Source organism: Peromyscus leucopus, chromosome 22 (genome assembly GCF_004664715.2).
Source record: "Peromyscus leucopus breed LL Stock chromosome 22, UCI_PerLeu_2.1, whole genome shotgun sequence".
Classification (NCBI taxonomy): Eukaryota; Metazoa; Chordata; class Mammalia; order Rodentia; family Cricetidae; genus Peromyscus; species Peromyscus leucopus.
Genome location: NC_051081.1, coordinates 940,286 through 961,182, shown reverse-complemented (window position 1 = coordinate 961,182; position 20,897 = coordinate 940,286).

Sequence of the window (20,897 nt, the reverse complement as noted above, 5' to 3'; positions counted from 1 at the left end):
CAATGTTACCTTGTTGTTTTGTTTTTCAAGACAGGGTTTCTCTGTGTAGCCTTGGCTGTCCTGGAACTCACTCTGTAGCCCAGGCTGGCCTTGAACTCACAGAGATCCTCCTGTCTCTGCCTCCCTAGAGCTGGCATGAAAGGCCTGTGCCACCACCTCATCCCACATCAATTAACAATCAAGACTTCCCCACAGACACACCTGCAAACGGATATTTCCTGTCCCACCCACCAATTCCCAAATAACCACTCAGAGGCTTACTATGAGTTATAAATGCTGGACTGACAGGTTGGGCTTGTCACTAACTAGCTCTTACATTTAGATTAATTCATTTCTTTTACTCCACACTCTACCACATGGCTTGTTACTGCATTTTCTTTCTTTCTTTTTTTTTTTTCTTAAAGGCTGAGATCTCAACTGCCTGCCTGGCTCTGTTTCTCTCCTAGACTGAGTCAATCTCATGTAGTCCAGGGTGGCTTTGAACTGACAGAGAACCAGATGGATCTCTGCCTTCTGAGTGCTAGGATTAAAGGTGTGTGTGCTACCACTGCCCTTGTTATGCATTTTCTACACGTCCTGCTTGCTCAGCTGCTGGCTGGCATTCCCTGCGGCTGCCCGGACTCCACCCTTCTCTCCCAGCATCTCCCTTTGTCAGGCTGTCTTGCCCTATTTCTGCCCTGCTATTGGCCAATCAGCTTTATTGTTAACAATGAGCACAATCCACAGCATTTCTCCCTTTTGGTCTAATTAAAAAGAAAGTTTTAACTTTAACATAGTAAGATTATTTATAACCAAAACAGTTATCAAGTAAGAATTATAGTAACAATATCCAATCCATTTGTATTTGGCAAAATTAGAAAAAAATACTCTATTATCTATCTTATTATGGTGAGTTTAAAGTTTTATATCTTGTACCTGCCTAGGCTCAGTGTGCTGGGCTCTGCTGACTCCCCATGGGAGACCTCAATTTGGGGGATGTGGGGATGCAGGGTGGCTTGGGAAAGACGGCTGGGGGGTGTGAGGAGGGAGGAGGGGGGATCTGGGGATAGTATGTGGAGTGAGTAGAAAATTTCTTAATAAAGAAAAATTTAAAAAAATTTATATCTTGTTTTCCTTTTATCTTAACTAAGAGGAACTATAACTACTCTATTTTGTCTTCAACTCCATCAAAGACCCCAGAAGGATGAAATGTTACCTAATGAGAGGGACATCAGGCTGCCTAGACAGTCACCCAGAGTTCCTCTGCAGTGTTGGGGCGTCCAGCTCTAGCCTACAGGCCTAGCTTATCTGACAGACTTTCTCATGAAGCAGGAATTTTGAAGGACTGTCCTACCTTGTCTTGGCAAAGTTTGGCAGTCACCTTTTTTGTGACCTGCTGGTCCAGTTTGGACAGTAACTGTCAGAAATTGAGACAAGGATAGTGTCTTTGCCCACATGGCTAGGTTTTGCCATAAAGAAAGCAAACTTCATATGGAGTTTCTTCAATGCCCATCATCCTCTTTGAAGTAATTGGTGCTGCCAGGAGCAGACATGTCTAATTGTCAAGAAACATCTAAGTTCTTAAAACATTTAAATGCCATATTCTGTACGTCTTTGACGTATTTCAATATTGCCTATCTATCTGAAATATCTCTGTATGACCTTGAAAATCTAACTAAGATGACTATAAGTATGACTATTATAGATGAAGATTAATCTGTATTTTTTAATTATACATTACATTTTCTTTTTTTGGTTTTTCGAGACAGGGTTTCTCTGTTTAGTTTTGGTGCCTGTCCTGGATCTCACTCTGTAGCCCAGGCTGGCCTCGAACTCACAGAGATCCGCCTGGCTTTGCCTCCTGAGTGCTGGGGTTAAAGGCGTGCGCCACCAACGCCTGTCTTACATTACATTTTTAATTGAGCTGCATAAACACAATATTCTAAACAAGAGTAGAAATATAAAAAAAATTAACTTTAAATTTGTATCAACAAACCAAAATCCATACCAATATAAAATATATTGAGATTAACTGTTGTTTTTTTTTTTTTTTTTTTTTTTTTTTTTTTTGGATTAAAATCAATTCAATAATCTAACTTTTTTCCTTTCCTTTTTGAATTTCCCCTTTTTCTTTTCAGAACAAGATCCCTGAGTCTAATCTTCTTTGTTCAGCTTTTTTCCTGGCCATTACCAATAACAACTTGTAACCAACCCCCCCCAAAAAAAAAATAATGACAAAGATTCATAACCAACTGAACAACCAAAATCTGTTCACTCCACCTCTTGGGAATGTGGGCATCATGTTCCTAAAATTACTTCCTGTTGTGTAGGGGTGATGACATCTTTAGGGGACCCTGAAAAAAATTGGGATAACTGCTAAGTCCTGGGAGAGCTGGCTGTATCATTTGTTATCCAGTCTGTGTGTAATGGGAAAGTGCAGGGCTTGTCTCAGGTCTTGACTAGAGTAGTCTGAGGCTGGACCATCTCAGCCAGCCACCTTGAAATTGTCCTGAGCAGTCTGTAGTCCAAAGCCAGTCTTTATGTGGGGTTTGTCAGCTTAATGGCATTACCACAATCCAGGTGGAATCATTGTTGTGAGGCCCCATGCTCCTTTTGGAGACTTCAAAGTCACTGTTAGGTGTGGTCATGGTTCACTGCAGAAAACTTAAACACAGTAAATGTCATATGCAGAAGATCTCGAAGAGGTTAAAGGATCATAATTTGTTATGTACATCTAGAGTACAAAAACTTAATGCTAGTTACCTGATAGAGACTCAAACCCAAAATCATGTACAGCAGCTAGATGAAACCTTTTTCTAGAATTAGTTAATACTGTATATGACCATTAGTATCATGATAAAAATTAAATATATGTATATAGTAAGCTTATAAATTTTGAGATAATATTTATATCTTAAGAAAAGTTTTGAAGAGTCAAAATAAAAGCAAATGATCATGAGATCAGCGGCAACAGAATAGTCCTAAATTTTGGATTTTCTCCTGTCCCATGTCAGGTGGCTCTTCTGACATGAGACAGAGATGTTGGATTTTCCTCTAACAAGCATGCTTGGGTTTAGAGGAGAGCCACATCCCAACTCCAAAGGCAGCTTTAATTTTTAATTGAAATGGGACTACAAAAGACCATTTGCATTATGTGTCTGTAGAGAGAAGCAGAAACAAGCATTTGGGAAGATTTATGAAATTTTATCCTGTTGGAGATGTGATATACCAATAGGCCAATTTACTCTTTTACTTGGTACATGATTCGTCCTTTTTCTTCAGATGTCTCATTTGTCCAGTGTTCTTCAGATTCCCTAGCTGGATGCCTTTGTTCTCCTGGAAAGACAAAAACAAAACCCTGCCCCAACCCTAACCTGGGGAGTTTCCCTTTTGATCAAATGAAGGCATTTGTTAGTCTTATAAGTTAGTTCAGACTGAATGGCCATGCTGTTTGATGAATAATCACCTCTTCTAATCAAGAGGTCTCTCCTGTTCAAATCCAATCTTTATCAGTTTTTATGGTGTCCATAACTTTTCTTCTCCTGTAGAATGTCATTTATTCATATTTTTAACTTTGGTCTTTGATTATTTATAGAAGTTTGCCAAAATATCTGTTTTAAGGTTTCTCCTGAATTTTTTGTTTTATCTTTGAAAGCTGTTCTATCATCTAGAGCAGTATGGTTTTTTACAATAGGCATTAGGTCCTTAACTTGCTCTGTGGAGTAGTTTTCCCCATGGGGACAGCTGCTGGCAGTTACTTTCCAAAGCGGACAAGCAGGACACAAAAGAAAGTGACTACCGAACTTTTCCAAGACAAGGCAGGACAGTCCTTCAAAAATTCTGCTTCACAGAAAAGTCTGTCAGATATTCTAGGCCTGTGGGCCAAAGATGGATGTTCTAGTGTTACAGAGGAACTTTGGGTGACTGTCCAGGCAGCGAGATGTCCTTGTCATTAGATAACATTTCACCCTTCTGGGGTCTTTGATAGAGTTGAAAACTAGATAGTTATAGTTTTCTTTAGTTATAATAAAGGGTAAATTAGGCACAAAACTTTAGACTTACAAAGATAAGATAGATAATAGAGAATTTTCTCTAGTTTTGCCAAATACAAAATAGACTGGATATTGTAACTGAAATTTACTTGATAACTACTTTTGTTGTACATAATCTTACTGTGTCAAAGTTAAAACCTTCCTTTTTAATTAGACAAAAAGGGGCAATGCTGTAGAATAATCCTCTGTACACTGTGAAGATTTGTCATTCGAATTGGTCTAATTCTGGTTAAAATGCTGATTGGTCAGTAGCCAGGCAGGAAGTATAGGTGGAGCAACCAAACTTAGGATGATGGGAAGGAGAAGGGCGGAGTCAGGAGTCACCAGACAGAGTAGAGGGAGCAGGGGATGAATGTGCCATGCTAATAAAGGTACCACCGTGTGGCAGAGTGTAAACAGGGACTGTTGGTCAACTTAAAACGTAAGAGCTAGTTATTAATAAGCTTGAGCTATCAGCTGAGCATTTGTAATTAATATTCAGCCTCTGAGTCGGTTATTTCGGACCATGAAGTTGGGACAAGAAGCATCCATTACCATCCATTACAGTCCTCAGGGAGACTTGTAATTCTTGATGTGTCAAGTTGAAGGCGTAAGCTGAACATCATTGCTGTTACAAGTTCAAAACCACCACACCCTGACTTTTCTTGAGTTCTGGGGGGTCACACTCAGGTCCCCACGCTGGTAAGGCAAACTCTTCATCCACCGCGATCCTACCCCACCCTTCTCTGCCTCAGACAGTGAAGGGAAGCAATGCAAAGCAGACTTATTTATTAATTCTGCTGGGTTTTGTTTTGTTTTATTTTGTTTTTTGAGACAGAGTTTTTCCTGTGTAGTTTTGGAGCTTGTCCTGGATCTCGCTCTGTAGACCAGGCTGGTCTTGAACTCCCAGAGATCCTCCTGCCTCTGCCTCCTGAGTGCTGGGATCAAAGGTGTGCGCCACTGCCACCCAGCTTTTTCTATGCTTTTAATTTGGCCCTTTATCCCTGTTAATGTGTCCCCTGCTGGCCCGGGTTTCGTGAATCCGTTTCCTCCTGATGATTTCCGGTTAGGGCATCAGCACTCAGGGGATGGATTTATGGACAGGAGTCAACACTGTATCTCCACAGGGAGAGTTCCTGCTGCAGCTACTTCCGGCCGGTTCTGGAGTTCTAACCCCACGGAATATCTTTTTCATACTTTGTGTTAATTTCTGATTAATTGAAGATTTCTTTTTGTTTTGTCTTTTCAAGACAGGGTTTCTCTGTGTAGCCCTGGCTGTCCTGGAACTCACAGCAATCCTCCTGCCTCAGCTTCCACATTTTGAGATGACCCGTGTATATCATCACCGTGTATATCTCACTAACACTTTTGTGAGCTGATATGGTGTTATTTTCCAACCAAATTCTTTCTTTCACAATGTTGAGCTTTTTGTTGCCGTTCTTTGCATCGTCTTTCACAGTGGAGCGCCGTACACTGAGCCACACACGCTCGAGCCCTGTTGGTCCTCAGTGTTCCTTCCAAGTGGAGGAAGCAGCCCTTGATCGGAACTGACTCTGAGCCGGTGTGGTGGCCCACGCCTTTGATCCCGGCGCTCGGGAGGCAGAGGCAGGGGGATCTCTGTGAGTTCGAGACCAGCCTGGGCTACAGAGTGAGATCCAGGACAGGCAGGGCTACACAGAGAAACCCTGGTGGGGGGGGGGAGGGTAAGGGGAGAGAAGACACAGAGGGGAAGGTGTTGGCCCCGAGGGCCTGAGTTCAGTCTCCGAGACCCCAGGGAAGGAGAGAGAGGACTCTGCAAACTGTCCTTGACGTCTCCCTCCTGTCCACACCCTGTGTGTGTGTCAGAGACACACAAAACACAATAAATAAATGTGATTTTATAATAAAAAGAAGTGAGCGCCCCAGAGGAAGCACATGACCTCGGCTGCTGGCTTCCACACGCATGCGCCCTCACAGACGAAACTGGAGAGGGTTTCTTCCTAAGTGTCCCCCTTGGGGCTGTGGTTGGGCTCTGGCCTCCCGTGGGTTTTGCGGGGAGGGTCCCCTTGGGCACACCGCGTTCTATCAGCAGCCACCCGGGGCCACCCCCTCGCTCCAGGAGAGCCTCGTGTCCTTCCAGGTCCCTCCGGACCGCATCCTCCTCACTGTGGGTTCCTCCGACCACAGGCTGGGGCAGCCGAAACCACAGAGAAGGGATTCCCGGAACGCCAAGACCAGGAAGACAGCAGATGGATGGGCCTCCGTGGGTGAGAGCCCCCGACAGCTCGGGAGGGTTATCCCCGCGGCTTGCAGTCCTCCCCGCCATCCATCGCCTCCACCACCGGGGCCTCCTGCTGGCCAGGGGACCTGAGCCCTCTGGAGGAACCTTCTCCAGATCCCAGCGCCCCCCTTCAAGGTCCAAGAGGGGGACAAAGAAGACAGACTTAGATGAGCCATGCACGGTGGTGGTGTATGCCATCGCAGTGCTCTGGAAGCTGATGCAGGAGGATTGCTGTGAGTTCCAAGGTCAGTCTGGGCTACAGAGTGAGACCATGTCTCGGGAAACCAAAACAATAAAAGACAAGGGAGAGAGAAAAGGAGCAGGAAAGATACACAGTGGAGGAGAGGAGGGAGGGGAGGCGGGAGGGGAGGAGAACCTTCCGGAACTCTCCAGAAGCCAGAGAGCCCCACTGGGGAGCCTGCGGGTCTGCAGCTGATCTGGCTACATCAGGACTTTTGTCCCATCCCAAGCTTTCCTCACCAGCTATTGATCTCCTGCTGTGGCTGAAGCTGGAGGCCGGTACAGCTGGGACCCGACCGGCCGGCGCTGGCTTCAGACACGACCCCCACACACACACACTCACACACACACACTCAGGGATCGCCACCACTGAGAGGCCACAGCCCTGTCAGCATGCAGGGCTGCTCACAGTGTCTACGTCACCCTCCGGTGACCCAGAAAAGGCCTCACAGGACCCTTAGGCATCTTCTCACTCTGGGGACTTTACCCTGGGTCTCCGTAGTCCAAGCTCAGCCCTCAGAATCAGGCGGAACGGGATCCCTAGCCTACCTAGCCAGCCCTGGGCGGCAGCAAGCTTCACGCCCACGCCTGTGAAAGGAGAGAGCGTCTGGGCAGATTCAGAGCTTGGCTGCAATGACCATGGTCCAGGCTCCTCACGTCCCGTGTCTTTGTGTACCAGACCCGTTACCCAGAGAAGTGTTCCAGGGGGTTGGAAGTGAACAAGACCCGTGGCTTCTGTGACTCTCCTAGGCCCGAGGACAGGGAGTAGGGTCCATCCTCAGCCTGTGCCAAGGTATTCCATACAAGGCCCCAGCTCAGAAGAGAACCCAGCATAAACCAGGTGGATCACCCGGCCCTCCCCAGCCCCAGCCTGGTCTGGATTACTTTGTAAATGAGGTCTATAAACTCAGGCAACTCCACATCCCTCCCACACCATCAGTGCCACGTGCAGTGGCGTGCACCGTAAACCCAGCCTTCAAGAGGCTGAGGCAGGGGGATCTCAAAGAATTGGAGGCCAGTCGAGCTACAGAGTGAGATCCTGTTTCCAACAGGACAAGAACATAAACTTTAAATATAAGAGGCTTGCTGGACAGTGGTGGCGCACACCTTTAGTCCCAGCACTCGGGAGGCAGAGGCAGGAGATCTCTGAGTTCGAGGCCAGCCTGGGCTACAGAGCGAGATCCAGGACAGCCAGGGCTACACAGAGAAACCCTGTCTCAAAAAAACAAAACAACAAAAAAAAAAAGGGGGCAGTGGGGAGAGGTGACGGGGAGGCAGTGTCTCAGTGGGTAAAACACTTGCATGAAAGCTGGGGTTCCACGCCCAGCACCAGCTTCCTGTGGTGGAGACGACGCCTGTGATCCCAGCCCTGGGGAGGCAGAGACAGGGGCATCGCTGGGACTCACCGGCCAGCCAGCTTAGCCAAACCAGTGACTTCCAGACCAGTGAGAGTGCATGACTCCAAAACAAGATGGGCAGAGGTGGAGGCAGACACGAGTTGTTGGCCCCACCCCACACAGGCACATACACGCGTGTGCACACAGGCGTGAACATGTACACCCATGTACACAAATAATTAAAAAAATTAAAAACCAGCATGTTTGCGTGACAGAGGTTTAAACTCCGGCTGGGGACCGGCCGGAGCATCAGGGAGGCGACCCAGAGGGACCACGAGACACCATCCACGCTGCTGTGTGCCAACCTCAGGATCTGCGTCCAGAGCTGGCCCAAAGTGGCCAAGGCTTCTCCACCCCCAACCAGCCCCGGGATCACGGACTTGGCTCCCAGCCACCCACAGGCGCTTCTTGGCGCCTCTCTGGCCAACTGTCACCTCCATCAATGCGTGAAAGCCATCAGGCTCCACTTCCCAGACCCTGGTCATAAAGAACCGACTCCCTGGGGTCCCGGCCGAGGGATGAGCTGCATGCCTCCCAGTTCCTCCTTCAGCCGGATCCCCAGGGCCCTGCCGTCCCTCCACCCCAGCCTCATCCCCGATCGATTTTATGAAGGTACCTGAGGTTTGTCGATGTTTCCGGCAGTTATATACCCCTGTTTAAAAATTCTTAATTAAGCAGGGTATTTTTTTTCTGTTTACACTCCAACTAATTACGCTTTTAAAACCAACAATAAAACATTAAGTCCCAGCTATTAAAGGCCTCGATGTGGACCTGCGGCGCAGTCCGTCGGGGCAATTTAGGGACTGGCCACTTCCACTGGAGATAGGGTGCCCGGCGTCCCTCAAGAGGGTTCCTGGGCCTTATCCGTTCCCTGGAGGGCGGGGATGGGCCTGGCTTCCGCAGGGCCTGTGCTGATGGAGTTATTGATCGGCGGGCCCCGGCCCGGCCCATCTTCCGGCCATCCTTGGCTCATCACCGTCTGTGCCAGGGAGACATAGGCATGAGTCCGGGAGGCCCAAGAGCCCAAGAGCCGGAAGGGTCCCCGCTTGGGGCTCAGGTCTCTGAGCCACCTGTGGGTTCTCCAGGCATAGACTGTGGGAATTTCTGTGGTTTTGCTCCCGGGGGGATTTCAAAGGCACCGTCGGGGGCTGTGGAGACGGCTCCATGGTTAATGTGCTCACAGCACACGTGTGAGTGTGCCCAGAACAGAGGGGAAAAGCTGGCTGACACAGCCATGCACACCTGTCACCCCGGGGCTGGGGTGTGGAGGCAGGAGTAAGTATCCCTGCGGCTTGCTGGCCACCAGTCTCCTTGCCATAGGTTCAGTGAGAGGCCCTGTCTCAAAGAGCAAGGTGCGGGGACAAGCAGGGCACCCGGAGCCCTGCTCTGCCTCCACAAGCAAGGGCACACACACTCACACTTGACATGTGGGTGGGGGGGGTAGGTGATGGGGATAGGTTAATTCCAAATTTTTGAAAAATTCATTCCACCTCAGAAAAGTGGGTGGGGCCTTTGTCTAAACAATACCAATCTGTAGAAAGGTCTAGAACAGAGTGAGTGTAGATGTTGTATGTAAGAAAAGGTTCCCTGAAGTGACTGTTGGGGAAAGAAGTCTAGGAGATGGCAAACTATGGCCCAAGGGTCACATCCGGCCCCTGGTTTGTTTGTTCTTTTCTTTTCTGAATAAAGTTTTATTGTTCCATGGTTGTGTTCACTTACATGACGTCTACAGTTCTGATGTACCAGCCTGAAAGCATGAAGCTTGCCAGACCTAAAGTGGGGAGCAGATGTGGGGAGGCCCCACAAAGAGCCAGAATGTGGGGACATTGCAAAAGGAGACATGGAGACGGGAAGCCAAGAGTGTTGAGATAGCTAAACCAGGAGGCCAGCGAGGAGAGGACAGGACATGTGCTGGGGTTCTCCCTGAGATGGAGACACCTGTGGGCGTGGGACAGTAGCGAGGACTGTCATTTGGGGTCTAAAGTATAAAGACCGAAGTCCTTGGCAGGTGAGCCGGAGTCCTTGGAGGCCCCCGGGGGCTCTGGTGGCCCCCAGAGTCCTTGGTGGCCCCCGGAGGCTCTGGTGGCCCCCGGAGTCCTTGGTGGCCCCCGGAGTCCTTGGCGGCCCCTGGAGGCCCCGGCGGCCCCCGGAGTCCCCGGAGGCCCTGGCGGCCATCTCTAGAACTCTTAACTGTCCAACTCCTGGCTGACACTCAGCATCCCAGAAGAAGGCCTAGCAGGGTCCCCAGTAGTCCCCTGGTGCCCAGGAGGCCATTGAGCCGAGCTTGGGCACAGGTGTTTGGGGGGAGAGTTTTCTGCCCCATGGAACCACACACCTGGGCTGTGGCTGACGGGGAATTGGAGTGAGTGACTGGGCGGAGGTGGCCAGGGTGGGGTAAGGACAGACTGGGGCCTGGGTCCAGCCTCAGCTGCTCGGCACAGCAGACTCCTTCAGGAGCCCACAGGGACTCTCGGGTCTGCGCACCCTTTATTTTTTGCATGTGTTCATGTGTGCGCACGTGTGTACTGGGGGTGTGTACATGTACGGAGGTGCGCGTCTGTGGTGGCCAGAGGTCAACCTGTGGTGGCATCCCTCAGGAACCGTCCACTTTGTTTTTTTGAGACAGAGTGTCTCAGGGAACTTGGAACCCCTTGATTCAGCTAGACCAGCTGGCCAGTGAGCCCCGGGAATCTCCTGCCTCTGCCTCCCCAGTGCTCGGGTCTCAAGCTCAGGCTTTTTGGGGTCGGGTGTTGCTGGGGACCACACTCATGTCCGACTGAGCCGTCTCCCCGGCTCCTGCCCCAATCATGACTACATCAAGGGCCGGCCAGATGGCTCCCTATGGTAAAGGCGCTTGCCTCCACGCAAGCCTAGACCTGAGTTTGATTCCCTGTAACCCACATAAAAATGGGAGAGAAGTGACTTCGAAGAGTTACCTTCTGACCACACACTCGGGCTGTGACCCAGTCATACGTACACACGATTCAATCTGTCAGTCACCCCGAGGAAACCCCTGGGCTGCGGGCACCTGCAGAGATCACAAACCCAGGCCCATGCCTCCAGAGGAAAAGCTAAGCCGCAACTCTTCCGGGGACCGCCTGGCTGCTCCCCCGGTGACAGGACCCGCGTTGCCCGCAGTCTCTGGAGAACGGCCTGGATGGTGGGCAGGGAGCGAGCCCAGGGCCGCTCGTTCCTTCAGTGCCACAGTCTGGTTCAGACGGGCTCGGCTGTCCTCCCCGCCATCCCTCATAGCTGTCATTGCGTGCGGGGATCGAGGACCCCCGAGGACACACGTCAGGGGACACGTGTTGTCCCCATGAGTCAAGAGTGGCTGGCCTGTGTGGACCCAAGTGTGTCATCTCCAGCTGGACCCCTGAGACGGTCTAGGCATTGCCCAGGGTCACCAGCGAAGACACTTTAAAGTCAGCGCGTGGCTGAGTTCCCTTCCTGGGACACTCAGAAATGTCCCACCGGGCAGAAGGAGCCCCCCACGTCCAGCCTGGCCCTAGAGGCTGAGCTGTGGGAAGGACAGAGCCTGTGTGTGAAGTCATAGTCCCCTCTGGTGGAGAGGGGACCCCAGCCAGACGACAGGTGGCCTGAGGGACCTGTAAGAAGCTCAAAGCGTCCCCAGAGTCACCGAAGGAGGGACAGGGTGGCGAGGCCACCGGCCCGGGCTGCGCACAGCCCACTCAAGGACTGTCTCACAGCCCACTCAAGGCACAGCGGTCTGTGGGGGACCCTGAGAGGAGGCTGGCCCTGGGGAGAGAGTGGACCTTTGGGATAGACGTGAGGTTTGGCTGGCACTTCAAGACGCCGGAGCCTGGGTCTCCACCACGGGGACTTCTCTGTTTCTGAGGAGGGAAGGAAACAGAGTCAGGGCCTCGGAGGATGCGGCTCGGGAAGGCCTGTGTCCCGGCCACAGCTCGGCCTACAGAGCTCCCTGAGGTACCTACAGGAAACTACCACTCCAGTCCGAACCCACAAACGCAGAAAAACCCCAGTCCTCCCACACGACTGTCTGTCAGTTCCCAGACACATTCAACTTTTGTTATGAGACAGGGCTTCATGTAGCCCAGGCTGGCCACAGACTCACTATGGAGCCAAAGATGACCTCTGGCCTCCGCCTCCTGAGTGCAGGTGTGGGATGCACAACCGTGCTGGTTTACAGGGTGCTGCGGATGGAACCCGGGCCTCATGCATGCTGGGTGAGCCTTCTGCACCTCAACTCTACAAGCTGTTCCCACCCAGTGCCCAGCAGTGGGGCCCCTCTCAGAAGTCTGTTTCCAGAATGATTTACCGGAAGACTTTCTGGAAAAATGAGAGACTGGAGGCCGGTGTTCAGAGTGCAGCCTGGCCAGGGTTAGCTTCGAGGACTTGGGTCAGGCTCAACTGTGTCCCCACTGACCCTAGATGGTGACCCTGGACTAACTTTTTTTTTTTTTGAGATAGGGTATCATGGAGCTTAAGCTGGGCCTGAATTCACACTTTAGCCCAGGCTAGCCTCAAACTCACTATGTAGCCCAGGCTGGCCTCCAACTCACTGTATGTCCTAGGCTGGCTATCCTTGGACTTTCTATGTAGGGTGGCATCAAATTCTCGTCAGGACTGGGGAGGTAGCTTGGTGGGTGAGGGCATCCACTAAACGGGCTGACCAGCTGGGCTAGGTACCCAGAACCGCACAAACATGGGGATGAGATGCTGCACATGTGTGACCTCAGCCTTTCTCCAGAGAGATGGGGGCAGACCTGACCAGCGCCACCCAGCCAGCTAGCCTGGAGCACACAGCACAGAGCAGACAAGATGGAAACACAGAGCCAACTCCAAAAGTTGTTCTCTGACCCCCCACCCCCAACATGCAGACACCACACCCCAGATGTGGTGGCTCACACCGTTAATCCTTGGCACTAAGTGGCAGAGACAGACAGATCTCTGTGAGTCCACTTAGTAGAAAGCTCCAAGCCTGCCAAGCTACATAGTGAGCTACATAGTGAGACTCAGCCCCCAAATGAATAAATAAGTAAATAAATAAATTGCCCAGCCGTGGTGGTACACTTCTTTAATCCCAGCACTCAGGAGGCAGAGGCAGGCGGATCTCTGTGAGTTTGAGGCCAGCCTGGTCTACAGAGTGAGATCCAGGACAGCCAGGGCTACACAGAGAAACCCTGTCTCAAAAAAAAAACCAATAAATAAGTAAATAAATAAATAAAATAATAATAAAAATAAAACCTCACTGTAGGTTGGTCCAAGCTGACCTGGAGCTCATCTTGTAGCTCAGGCTGGCCTGGAACTCAGGGCCATTCTCGTGGGCTCTTGGCCAACCTCATAAGCCCCGAGGAACACCATGTTTACAGACACGGCCAGAGTGTCTGAGGGGGACTGTCCTATGCCCAGACCCCTCTGTGCACCCTCCCTCACTGCCTGGCTGGAGAAGATAAAGCCGTTAGCAGCTGCCGTGTGGTGACGGATGGGCCGGACCGTCCGGGAATCGCTGAGCGGCACCATCGATCGAGTCCAGGCCTCCGTGGCTGGCCACGATTAATTTATGTGGGGCCGGAGAGCGCTAATCAAGACTGTTTACAGGAAGTTAACTTTAATACCCTGACCACCAGGCACTTCAGAGGGAGACCCAGCTTGTGATCCCTCTGGAAGGACAAGGCCACCTGGAGCAGAACTGTGGCTGGCCACCCAGACCCACCGCCGGCCACTGTCCCCTGCACACATGGGATCTGGGCCAAACTGAGGTGCCCCGCGCACAGTGTAGACAACCTCAGGCCTGCCTGGCAGAGACAGGACAAGGATGAAGTCGGACTCCAAGACGTTGTGCTGTCCCGACCCCCGTGGGTATCAGACAATGTGTACAGTAGGCACTTAATTGATGCGTGCTGAGCCGAAGATTACTCTTCTTTTTTCCTCTCTTCTTTTCAAGACGGGGTTTCTCTGCGTAGCCCTGGCTGTCCTGGAACTCTCTCTGTAGACCAGGCTGGCCTCTGCCCTCCGAGTGCTGGGATTAAGGCACGGGCCGCCGCTGCCACCACCGCCCACGCCACAGGTTCCTAAGTGGCCCCTGCAGCAGCTCGCACCAAGAGAAGCGGGACCTTTCTTGAGGACAAACGGGGGCACACCTGCCACCTGAGACACTTCACGGCTCCTGAGTGCCGGGATCGGATCCTGCCTTTGGCTTCATCCTGTTCTGTGGGACTTCCCACGTCACTGGGGCTTCAGGCCCTGCAGAGAGGATTCCCAGGGCGCAGAGGGCGGCCTGGTGGAGTGAGCAGCCTTGTGAGTCTGCTGGCATCGTAAGGAACTGGCAGTCTTACTGCTGTTGTTACCACGGACACCACTGTCTCTGTTATTGTTTAGCTCCTGCTGACTGGCATTGCCCGGCCTCAGTGCCCCGCCCCCTCTTACCTCATCCTCTATCTGGGAGCTCACCGTGGGGGGCATGAGCTGAGGCTCCACTCAGCCAGGACCCGGAGCCCCAGAGGTTCCTGGAGGTCAGCTTTCAGAATTGGGGCACCCTGTATGTAAGAGCAGAAGGGGACTGGGGTGGGGGAAGATCCCCGGGGGACCCCCATGTATGGTCCTCTGGGCACTGGGAAGCCCTGGTGTCCTCTAGAGTGGGAGAGAATCACACTGAGATGTGTGTTAGAAACCCACGGACAGCCAGGCAGTGGTGGCGCACGCTGTTAACCCCAGCACTCGGGAGGCAGAGGCAGGCGGATCTCTGTGAGTTCGAGGCCAGCCTGGTCTACAGAGTGAGTTCCAGGACAGCCAGGGCTGCACAGAGAAACCCTGTCTCAAAAAACCAAAGTGGAGATAAAGAAGAAAGAAAAGGAAACCCATGGAGACGGAGAACGTGTTCCGAGTGGAGACCGTAGTCCTGGGCTGTACAACCTCAGGCAGCTAAGGAGACCTCAGGGCTCCAGCCCCTCTCCCATTGCTCATTCTCCTCCCTTATGTAGCCCAGGCTACCCCAGGACTTGGGATCCTCCTCTTTCAGCCCCCCAGGTGTGTGTCTGGCCTGTGTTCCTCACGCTGTGTCATCTGAAGCAAAGAGCCTGGCAGAGTGGCTGGCACTCACCAGTCTGTCAGCTCAGCTCTCCGGAGCCTGGGGTAACCGAGCCACTGAGACCCAGTCTCACAAAATCTAAAGGCATCACATGGATGACCTGGGGATCAGCGGGTGGCCCTGATCTTCCTGGAAGTGCAGGGGTGCTGGCAGGTGTCGGGGAGTGATGTGGCCCGGGAGCAAAGACCCTGAGGTTGTCCAGGAAGACAATGGAGGCCAGTTTCAGCCAGGGAGAACAGGCCTCTCCCCAGGGCGCTAGGGAGCCACGGGTGGTTATGGAGCGGGCGGGGGGGGGGGATGAGATCTGGTGTGTGTGTGCGTGTGCGTGTGCGTGTGTGTGTGTGTGTGTGTGTGTGTGTAAGACAGAGTCTTACAATGTAACCCAGGCAGGCCTCAAACTTATGACAATCCTCTTGTCTCAACCTAAGTGGTAGAACTGGTATTTGCACCACTAATTCTTCGAGAGAGACAGAGAGAGAGAGAGAGAGAGAGAGAGAGAGAGAGAGAGAGAGAGAGAGAGAGAGAGAGAGAGCATGCTTCTGTGGGGGCCATGGCCCACATGTGGAGGACAAGGGACACTTTAAGGCGACTGTTTCCACCTCTACGTGAGTTCCAGGAACTGAACTCCGGTTGCCAGACCTTTGCCCACTCAGCTGCTGTTCTTGGTTTTTATTTATTTTATTTTGCTTTCAGTCACGTGCATCTGTGAAGTGTTCATGAAGAGGACATCACAGATGGTTGTGAGCCACCATGTGGTGCTGGGAACCAAACCTGGGTCTTCTAGAAGTGAAGTCAGTGGGGTTTTTATTTGTTTGGTTGGTTTTTTTGAGACCTACACAGGGTTTCTCTGTGCAGCCCTGGCTGTCCTGGATCTCACTCTGTAGCCCAGGCTGGCCTCGAACTCACAGAGATCCACCTGCCCCTGCCTCCCGAGGGCTGGGATTAGAGGTATGCGCCACCGCCCAGCAAAGCCAGTGTTCTTAACCACCAAGTCCGCTCTCCAGCTCCAGTTGCTGATCTCAGACGTCCCCTGGTGACAGACCCACTAGGCAGTGGCTCCGATGTCTTCCTCTGCAGCGCCCAGGCGGCCGTCTGCCTTCCTGGGGCAGGATGGGAGAACAGGTCTCAGAGACCACTGAGTGTCCAGACGGTGGGTCAGCATGGGTCCCCCAGCCCTCTCCAGACACTTGCAGAGCCCAGAAAGTTGCCCCTGGCGTGGCCTTGGCCTCATCGCCCACACAGGCGGGGCATTCAGGTGGGGCGCTCACCGCACCCCAGCCCGCTTATCTCTGGAAACACCCCTTGCCTGTGCCGCGGCCCCTCCACTCGCCCGCCTCCCCCCTCTCAGACAACATCTTCATTACAGGACCGAGTTGTTTAAATAAATGAATTAATATTGACGAGCCATCAGTGACCTAATAAATGATTAGTTAAGGCACACATACATCACACCGTGGGGATGCCCAGAGCCCTTAATTACTGCTGCGGTGGGGAGAGCAGACCTGCTACTGCCCAGGAGCCAGGGGCCCCCAGAATCCACTAAGGTGGACCCCTGAGGGGGCCCTGAGGGCATGGGTAGGAAGTCCACAATACTATCCCTTCCTGGATGCATCTATGCCAAGGTCAGATCCCATCTGTTGTCATTATGACCCCTCAGTTTAGCCGCCTTTCAAGGGACTGGTAGGATATGGTTCAGAGGTGGAACCCCGCCTAGAATCCCCCAGTGAGGGGCTGGGGGCGTGGTCAGGGTGGAGCCCCGCCCAGAATCCCCCAGTGAGGGGCTGGGGGCGTGGTCAGGGTGGAGCCCCGCCTAGAATCCCCAGGGAGGGACTGGGGGCGTGGTCAGGTGGAGCCCCGCCCAGAATCCCCCAGTGAGGGACTGGGGGCGTGGTCAGGGTGGAGCCCCGCCTAGAATCCCCAGTGAGGGGGCTGGGGGCGTGGTCAGGGTGGAGCCCCGCCTATCCTGTGCAAACCCTGGGTACTTCAACACCCAATCTCTCACTCTCCAGTACATGTCAGAAGATGAGCCTCCCTCTCAGGGTGCTGCACAAAACCCCAGACAGCAGGACCCTCTTCTCCCACGTTCTCTGTCTTGACAAGAATTCAGCTCTTCTCATGCAACAATCTAAAATGCCTCTTTCAGGCGCTAGAGACCTGGCATAGGGACCATCCGGAACTCCAGTCCCAAGGGATCCGATGACTCCTTCCAAATGCCGCCATGGGCACCAGGCACACATGTGGTGCACACACATGCATACAGGCAAAACACTCAGACACATAATTAACTTTTAAAAGTTCCTCTTTGGGGAAGCGCCCCCAGATCCCAGCTGCCCTGAGGATCCAGGCCTTCCTTCCCCAGCCTGGTCTCTTCTGCTGCTTAAAGGACTTCCTCTGTGGTCAGTTGCCTGGGGGTCCACTGGGGCCTGGTTCTTCTGAATGCTTTAAAAGTAGATAGGGCACTCTGGAGGCAGATCTCTGTGAGTTCGAGGCCAGCCTGAGCTACAGAGAGAGTTCCAGCGTGGAGGGGGGCAGGGGGCTGTGGCCAGGGTTTGGGCTCAATGATAGAGCATTTATTTGCTTGGCATGGAGGAAGGCCTGAATTCCACCCCAGCACCACAGAAACCAGGTGTGGAGGTTTGTCTCTACCATCCCAGGATTGGGAGGTGAAGGCAACGGAGTCTGGAGTTGAAGGTAGCCTGGGCTACATGAGACCCTGTCTCAAAAACAAACAAACAAGGGCTGGAGAGCTGGCTCAGATGTTAAGAGCACTGGCTGCTCTTCCAGAGGTCTTGAGTTCAATTCCCAGCATCCACACGGTGGCTCAGTACCATCCGTAATGAGATCTGGTGCCCTCTTCTGGCCTGCAGAGATGCGTGCAGGCAGAACACTGTGTATATAATAAATAAAACACACACACAAACACACAAACAAACAAAAATAGATTGAAGGCTTGCATCCACCCCTGGGTCTTGCCATTTGCGGGGCCTCATTTCCCCACCTGTGACCCTGGACAGATACCAGGCCCTGCTTGTCCCTGGGTCCTCCCGGGTGGTTGGAAGGCAGCGAGCTGGCTGCTGGCAGGAACCCTGATGTCTCCTGAACCTTCTCTACCCTTCATCACTGTTCAAGATCCAGGATCCCTGGGTCTGAAGGGGGACATTGGGGTGGCAGAGAAACCGATGAGGGGCAGACACGTCTTCACAGCTCAGATCCTCGGTTGCAGAAAAGGCCGACTCTTCCTGGTTGTTACGGCTCTGGGTATCGGTGGCTGCCTCTAGGAGGCTCTTCCTGGCAGGTGACAGGGCTCCTGGGCCCCTAATGAGCGAGTCTGTGAGGGGCTGGCACACACTTTGGGTGGGTTAGGAACCTTAGAAAGCTGTGGGAGAACTCAGGGTCCCCCTTATACCTAGAGGCGGGGCACCTGAAGCTGGGTGGGAACTTCAGTCCAGCTGTGCATTACCGGGTTCCCGCTGTATTCGAACCCTCTCACTCAGACAGTGTTTGGAGACACACAGAACCCCTCCCTCAAGGACCTCAGTTTCCCCTTCTGTGGAATGGGATTGGTTTCTCCCATCCCAGGCACACACAGCCCAACAAGACCAGGAATCAGACAAATGGAAGACTGCTCTAACATCTCAGGCTTACTGCACACTGAACATCCCGTAGAGGCACGCATCAATGCCATTTTCTGGCCAGGCCACTTTGGAGAAAGATGCAGCCACTCTGCGCCTCAGTTTCCAAACCGAGGGTCCCAGGGAATATGGGATCTGGGAGGCTCCTAGAAATGAGCCCCTATTACCCTGGGGAGCCGTTTACAAGAAGCCCTCCTCTTTCCCAGGCCCCCAGGCTGCCGTTCTCAGCCCAATAATCTAATCTCGTTTCCAAGGCTCCAATCAATAACCCCCAGGCAGCGCCAAAACGAGGCTCTTAAAGGGCCAGCAGCCTGCCTGGCCATTGGGGATGGGTCTCTCAGCCTCAGTCAGCAAAAATGTCCTCCATGGCCCCCACCTGCTGGCTGTGTGGCCCCAGGCAAGTGGCTTGACCCAGCAGAAAGGTCAGGCCCTTAGGATCCAACACTCTGTCTGTGGGTCTGCCCAAACGGGAAACTGAGGGAAGAGAGAGGGCGTTGGTTTCTGCCCCTCTCTGCAGCCTTCCTCCTGGGCACCCCCCACCCCAACCTCATCCCGGGGTCTATTCAGACGCATTTACTGAGAAAGGCCGCGCCTGGTGCTCCTCAGCTCCCCCGCCAGCTCCAGAGGAGCCCGCTGTCTCCCGAGAGGGACCACGCAGATCCCCCACGCCCGCCGCACCTCTGTCTGGAGGGACCAGCTGTGCAGAGGCAAGGGTGGGCGGAGCCTCCAGAATCAGCAGGTGTGCGAGGTTCTGGAAGCTGGGCTGGGCTGACGGAATCTTCTAGAAGCAGCTCTGTTGCCTGCTTGGGAGCCGTGGCTTGCAGCTGATTTCCAGTGACCCCTTGACCCTGCCTGCTTGACAGCAACCAGGATTAAGCCTGAGCCTCCCTCCAGCCAGACCACCGTCCACACAGCAAGTGACCAGGCCTGGACGCAGAGTCTAGATGAGGTCGGAGAGACTGAGTGTATGGGGAAACTGAGGCCCAGGGGTAGCCCTCCGACCCTGCTGACCCGCAGGTCCCCCCGACACCCTAGCTGACTCCCAACCTCATCATCATCCGGGTCCGGTGTCGGGTTGTAAGGCCGATGTGCGGTCGATGGTGCAGCTGACCCGGTGGCAGCCGTTGCCAAGGAGACGGCCTGTGTCCACCAGGGGTGACAGCGGACATGGGAGGGAGGAAGAGAGTGTGGCCAGAACAGGCAGGGCCCAGGCCAGAGACCTGGACAGCTTACTCTCTGTGTGAAGACCGCCACTGAGGACTCTGGGAATCGGCACCCATGCACCTCTAGCGGCCTGCGGGTCAGCCGTACACAGGCTCAGTCCACCAGCGGCCACCCAGAGGCACCCGCGAGACGACCAGTTTCCTCTGACAGCCTGTACTACACTCACCCCAGAAGCCCACCCAAGGCTTTCCAGATGGAAGGCCAATGTCCCAGGACCCTGCAGGGTGAATAGGAGTTCGGCCTGCTACACACAGCAGACAGCTCCCTCCTCTGGCCCCAAGCCTGGTCTCTACTTGGCAGGCGTTCCCTGGAAATCATGTTGTAGAACCGAGTCAGGGGGATTTCCATTATCACCTCAGCTGCTGGGCATATCCTTTAGCCAACCGAGCCTCAGGTTTACCGCGTGGCCGACTTCAGGTACCAGGGAGCGCTGGAGCCATGAATCTGGGGGAGTCCATGAGGGCCCACCATGCACATGGCGACGTTCCCAGCACAGAGATGGCCCGGCACAGAGGACACGCGGGCTTGTGCATGGAATGTGAGGATGACGTGACACTCCAGGACATAAATGCGCACAACATGAGTGTGCATGCACCAGCACGCCGTGTAAACGCAAGCACGCGGGGGGTGGGGGGTGCGCATGCCTGCTAAGATACCCTCGAGCGTGGTGGATCTCCGCGTGGGCGTCGCTCGCGGCATGCACGAGGCACGCATTCACTATCTGAGCACGCGAGCTCCGGAGCCCCGGGTCTGCAGAGGACCCTGGCGCGCCCGGACGCCCTGCGCGTGCGTTTCCGAGCGTCGTCCGCCATCTAGTGGACAGCTGCTGAACGCCAGCCAGGCCCGCCAGGGACCCTTGGGGTTACCCGGGGGCGACCTCCGCCTCCCTCCCGGGGCCGGTGTGTGGCGTGGTCTCACGGAACACGAGCGGGAAGGAGCGGGGTCAGGACCAGGGTCTGCAGGGGTCGAAGGCAGGGCAGACAGGAAGGACGCCCCCATCCCTCGCTTCCGCCTGCGTCCGCGTGGGCTCTGGTTTGGGGGAGTCAGCCTCGCATCCCCTAGGCT